The following is a 6,337-nucleotide window of genomic DNA, read 5'->3' as shown; positions in this document are numbered from 1 at the left end:
AAGGCGTGAGAACTGTGTCAAAATCCTAGCTGTCACACGGAAGTTGTAGGCCTCTGAGCGAGACAAGCAGTGCAGCTCCTCGCTTTCTCTGTCCTTAAGGGGGCAGCAGTACAATACATTGGAGCATCCCTCGGAGTTAGCCGGGAACCCTCTGCGCCTAGGTGCCTTAGTCTATTTCACTTCCCTTAAACTTCGTGTGTATTGTCCTAGGACTGTGTAAGTTGACTGTCCCAGCTATGCAGTGTAGCCGTTTGTCTATTTTGGCAAGGGTTGTAAGGGTTTTTTCAGTTAAAAAAAAAAAAAAAAGGGAGGGGCCCTCATATTGTTACGGAAAAGTATGTAACAGTGATATGTGAAAATAAGAATTTGAACAAATACAGATCGTTTTCATTTTAGACAAGGAACACCTTCTTATGCAGAAGTAAGGTCAGAACATTCTAGATTTTTCCCTGTTGGTTTTTTAAAAATGTATGCAAATACTTTTGGAGTAACATTAGTCAAACCAAAAAGTGTTGGGGTTTGGGTTTTTTAAAAAATATATTTTATTTTAGCACCCTGAAAAGATATGTACTCAGGTTTGTACTTGATTTAGCTTTTAACACATGTAGTTGTTCAGTGCACAGGTATAACAATGCCTCACAGGCTAGCATCCCCACCCTGAAGCATCCTATGATGCTTCAATGGGATTCTTCATGCATTTAAACAGGATTGTTGGATTTAGTTCCTTGATTTTAAGTTTAGGACTCTAAGAAGGAAACATTTGTTTTGGAGCCATCACAGGAATAAACTCCGGATATACAGAAGTAGGCCTATGACTTTTTACAGAGTGATGCTTTGAGAGACATAGGTCTATCAACACTAATTTATTTTAGGGATAACCTTTGTCTCTGCAAGACAGTGAAATCTGTCAAGAATATATTTTCTTTGAAAAATGGTTTCTAGCACTTACTATTTCCTTAGTAGACTTTTAAAAGTTGAACAAAATACTATGTAATTTTCAAGGCATCCCTCTGGGGCACACAGGATGCCTATTTACTAGGGAGAGAATCTTCGTGAATTTACTTAAGTATTGATCAGGATTTAGTATTTCATTAAATTCCAGTGATTTCACAAGTTTTACTGTTTATTGAGATGTTGAGCAGCCTTTTTATATGGTACAAAATATGGACACATCAACTTTCTAGTGGAATTACACATAATTTATAGTGTTCTGCTGGGATTAGGACATCTGATTACATCTGGCACCTCAGGACTATATTCCCTACATTCTATCTCAGCAGCATAGAAATGAAAATCAGGATGCTAAACAGACAAGATTCCCTAAACTAAACCCAGTAGGTCATCAAAAGGTTAAACAGACAGTAATCCACTAGATGCTCAGAGTCTCTCAAAAGCCTTCTTATTGTCCTTATCATCTCTCTTAGATCCTCAGGCTGTTCCCATGCAACATGAAAGAAAGAAAGGAAAATCAATTTTTTTTGTCATAATGATTAATAACAAGACTTATTGCTGGACCCTTAGTGAGTATATATTTTAAAACTCTGCATAGTTGTTTAAAGGTACTTTGAAAGATTTTTCTTCTTGATGTGCATGAATGTTACATTTAGTCAAAAGAAATTGCACTAGAAATATGGACTTTTGGGGAAGATATGCTTCCAAAACAAACCTTTCTGTATTTAATAGTGAAAGAACAGTGCAGTTTCTATGATCTATGGGACACTGTCTTATTTTTCCTATGTTTGGGATTTTTTCTTGTTCTTTTGGGCATACACTTATCTTTACAATGTGAAGTATAAAATCCAGAAGATTACTCAGTTTTCAGTCCTTATTTTCCATTCATTCGTGGTGTATTCATGGACAGATAATATAAATTGCTTAATGGCTTCAATTTCTTCATGAGTAAACCAGAAATATGTCTAATTCAGACATTCTGAAGATTTCTGAGCTGTCCAAGTAGGTTACAGGCTTGCATTTCATGCCTGACATTTGCTGGTTATTGCATAAAAAAAATCTAATGTATTCCAATATGCAGTCTGCACAAAAGCCAGTGGGAAATGCCACAACTATAACACTGCAGACTTGCAGATAACAGAACTAGGAAAGACATAACAACAGCCATGTTGTGCCCTGGGACAGGATCAATCCAACTACAAACATCCTTAGAAGTCAACTGTCTACTTCTTTAAAAGTACCCCTTTGAAAGAGCCACTGAGGCACTTTCTTCCAGTGTTTAATAGTCCTTACATGCAGAACAGAGTTTTCTCCCTCCCTTCATTTCAAAACAAAGCCTCTGTTGCTCTAATGCATCTTTTTTTCTTGCGTTGTGTCCTATTCCTAGCAGATGTGAGAACCACATGCACCAGACTTCCATCTATTTGAAGGCTGCTACTATGTTTTCCCACAGACTCTTCTTGTTTAATTGTTGAAGTTCCTTCCTAAAAGGCTGAGGGGCTTTGAGCCTGCTTTTCTTTGATTCTCAATCTGGATGATGTTCATTCATCACTCCATTATCAAATTGGTCATTATCAAATTTTCTGGAATACAGGATCAAAAACTGGGCATATTGATCTAGTTTTGGTCTTACTATGACTGAGTGCAGAAAAATTTAACCCACTGTAATGCAACACAGAAATCTGTGCTTTCAAACTAACATACAAGTTACTTAATTAATTACAATCCTTTCCATGTTAGGATTTTCAAGACCAGATTTTATCCTGTCTCTATGATGAGTAGAGAGGTAATTTTTTTTCCTTCTTTAACTATAAACCCTCTTTCTTAAGGAGCATTTGATCTTCTATTCAATACATATTTTCTTCTGTATGTGTTCATTACTGATATTTCTTGGGGCTGCAATAACAAAAAGCTAGTATTAATGCTCATAAATCTAAAATACAAGAGTTTATTTTGAATATAAATTGCATTTGATATTTACTGTTCTGCTTCTGCTTCTAGAAGATGTCTAGTAGTGGTCTGATGGAAAGACAAAAAAAATGCTGCATTTTGATAAGAAGGAGATGATGCAGAGGAATGTATACTGAGCTTCAAGAAAAGTCCATCATGCTGATATAACTGTTTAAATATCTGTACTCTGTTTCTATGTATGTCTGTGAAGCAGGTCAGAGCAACCTCTTCTGTTTTTAGGAAAACCATATGTCTGCATTTAGCTACCTTCATGTTCTTGACAGGGAGAGAGGCAATTCTGATAAGGTTTAAAGCTGTGGAAGCAAAGGCAAAGGAATATGAATTAGGGAAAAAAATTTCAGAGAAAGAAGGTGACAGAATTCTTCATCAGAAGTCCTTACTGAAAGTGAGTATCACCAAAGCTGCTGGCTTCCTCTCCCCTTTCCCTGTGTTTATGAAGATCATGTCTTGCATGTCAGGTAATGTTCTTTGTGCAGCATCTCATTGTACAGCTGTGAAAGACATGTAGAAAGAAAAGAGGAGGCAGGAAACTATACAGAAATTTTCTACATCTCTAGAGAGAGAAGACTACTGAAACAAAAGAAAAGAAAGAACAGTAAGAAGATACATATTTGCAAGACAAGTTGCATCAGTTTGTGAAACTTTTGAGTTTTGAGCACACAGAAACAGTCAGACTGATGCTGAAACACAGAAAAGAAATAACTTCATATACTGCATTTTTACTTTTACAATGAAACTATTCTAAATATAAGTAAAAAACTGATTAAAACCAATGATACATGAACTAAGGGGAAAAAAAGTAATCCTACTCTCAGTTAAACCAGTGAGTAACTTGTCACTTGTTATCAGTAAGATAAACATGATTTTAAAACCTTTTATGCTGGAAGAAATATAGAAATTAGTCATCTAAGTACTGATATTTGTTGACCCTCAGATTGTACCTATGTATCTTAGGATGGAGATAAGATAATGTTTTTTAAATCAGTTGTGCCCTTGGCTGTGGGTAAACTACGGTGTTTAAGATTTTAGTTGAAGATTTTAGAGTTTAACACATACCTGTCTGCTACTTTCTAACATAGTTTTGAAGCATATCCCAGCTTTATAGCTTTCTTTCTTTCTGCCTACCCTTTCCTTTTCATAGGGAAAATATGTAAGTGCACATCCTGAGTTTGCTGTGGGGCACTTTAAATTCCCTTTCCTCTGGTTTATAAAGAGTGTCTTACCTTTTGGGTAATGTTCTTTATATGACATCTCACTGTGAAAGGCAGATACAGCAGAAAGAAAACAGGAAGTAGAAAACTATTTAGAAAACATACAAGGAGAGAGGGACACTTAGTCAGGAGGTTGGGTGGACCATGCACAGGAAGTGATTACGGAACCACTCCTTTTCCTATAGAGAGATTTTAGATATATAAAATCCTAATGTATGCACAGTTCATGGAAATGAGTTTTGTTTAAATATGATCTAGCAGTAAGAATAAAAGTAAGATGGATGAGAGAGGAAGATGCTGATCTCTTATCCCTGAGATCCAGTAACAGAGTGTGTAGAAATGGTTCAAAGTTAAACTGGGGGAGGTTCCAGCTGGATGTTAGGAAGCATTTCTTTACTGAGAGGATGGTCAAACACTGGAAAGGGCTTCCTTGAGAGGTTGCTGGCACCCCAAGCCTGTCAGTGTTTAAGAAGTGTTTGGGCATTGTCCTTTAAAACATGCTTTACCTTTTGGCCAGTCCTGAAGTGATCAGGCAGATGATCATTACAAGTCACCTTCAGCTGAACTGTTCTGTTCTGCTCTGTTCTATTCTATTCTAAAATTAACAGCTGTTTTTTCTACTGGCTTTCCATGTCATATTTCAGTAATCTAAAGTAATTATTGTGTTCCTTTATATGTTGTATCAATATATTCTAATAGTAAATTCAGCTCTCTGTGAGGTGCTGCCTTTTTGAGGTACAGTGAAGGTCAGGAGAGAGTGCTGGTTTTATTTTTGGAAAAAAACCCTGAGCACTTTCACTTGCAGGTGAAACAATGAGTACAGTACTTTGGTTTGCTACACTGCTCCTTTCCATCCATCTCTCTTTGGATTTCTCTGCTTCTTTTGATGTGATTCCAACTTCAGATATAACTGGTAAATCATGTTCACAAATCATCTATGTTGTAACAGAGTTGCAGACTTTGATAGAGTTATGTGAGAAACGATCTTGACCCATCATAAAATCTTCATTAATAAATACACATCCTAAATTTAAAAACTATTCATAGCAGGGTCAGCTTTGGAATACGTTTTCTTAAAAGAATGGCAAAGTCATGTTTGCTGATAATTCTTTGTCATCCACTTGCCATATTATTTCCCACACAGAGATAAATTTGATTAGATGTGTTTTTCATGCCTTAGAGAGCTACGGCTCTTTGGTTTTATTCAGAGAGGCTGCTTCATAGAAAGCAAATTAAGTCACAATTTTTAACACTGTGGGCTGTATATCATTTAGAATAATGTACAATGAAATGAAAAATAATGGTTGAGGTCTGGTCCCATTGCAGATAATGGCAAAACTCACATTAAATTTAAGCAAAGTGGGATCTGTTTGTTTGAACAAATAGAGGAAGTCTCTAGTCTGTCAATCCTTGACAGAACCTTATTCCTCTCTGTTAATTTGTTGTCAGATGTAGTGTGTTTCAGGCCCAAATTCGGCTAATAAATAAGCAACCCTCATCACCAAAGCACTTGAAAGTATACTTTTAATGTTTTTCTGGGGTAGAGATAGATTACTGGATCAGCCTTTTGGAAATAAATAGCCAGAGTTTTCTCATTACAGATGCAAAAAGATTTCAAGTTGGAAAATGCAGAATCAAATGTAACTCTATGTCTTCATGGATTTATGGTTTAAGATAATAGACAAAACCAGGAAAGTGATTAATCAATAAGAGTAAACAATTTTGTCAAGAGTAAAATTACGCACATAATTTATTTTCACTGAAAAAAAGGCAATTTGCAAATTAGAGAAACAAAATGGAAGTGCTGATTAAAAGGAATATAAAAAAAGCTACAAAGTGGTAGTAATGTGTTCCATTTTAATGTGCAAATAGAAAGAAATATAGCTGAAAAGACAGCTGTAATAAAAAAATCACTGTGCTTTATTTCAGTTTGATACCTTAAAAAAACGACACAACTTTAAAATGGTTAGTCGTTTACATTATTCCCCAAGAACAGATTTAAAGCAATATGCTTTTGGTTTTCTGCTAACTTCTTTAAATATCGCATTATTTGAATATTTTCCTTTGCTGAAGGGTTTGACTTGCTTTATCGTAATCCATTATGAAGTTTTTCCAAGCAAGGTAATAATGTTGAAGATTTAAATCAGCATACACTAAATGCAGCAGTATAGCTTCTGTCTTGAAAAAGATTATACTGTATGGAA

This window comes from Motacilla alba, chromosome 3 (genome assembly GCF_015832195.1).
Source record: "Motacilla alba alba isolate MOTALB_02 chromosome 3, Motacilla_alba_V1.0_pri, whole genome shotgun sequence".
In the NCBI taxonomy this organism is placed as follows: domain Eukaryota; kingdom Metazoa; phylum Chordata; class Aves; order Passeriformes; family Motacillidae; genus Motacilla; species Motacilla alba.
This window is presented reverse-complemented; position numbering follows the sequence as displayed.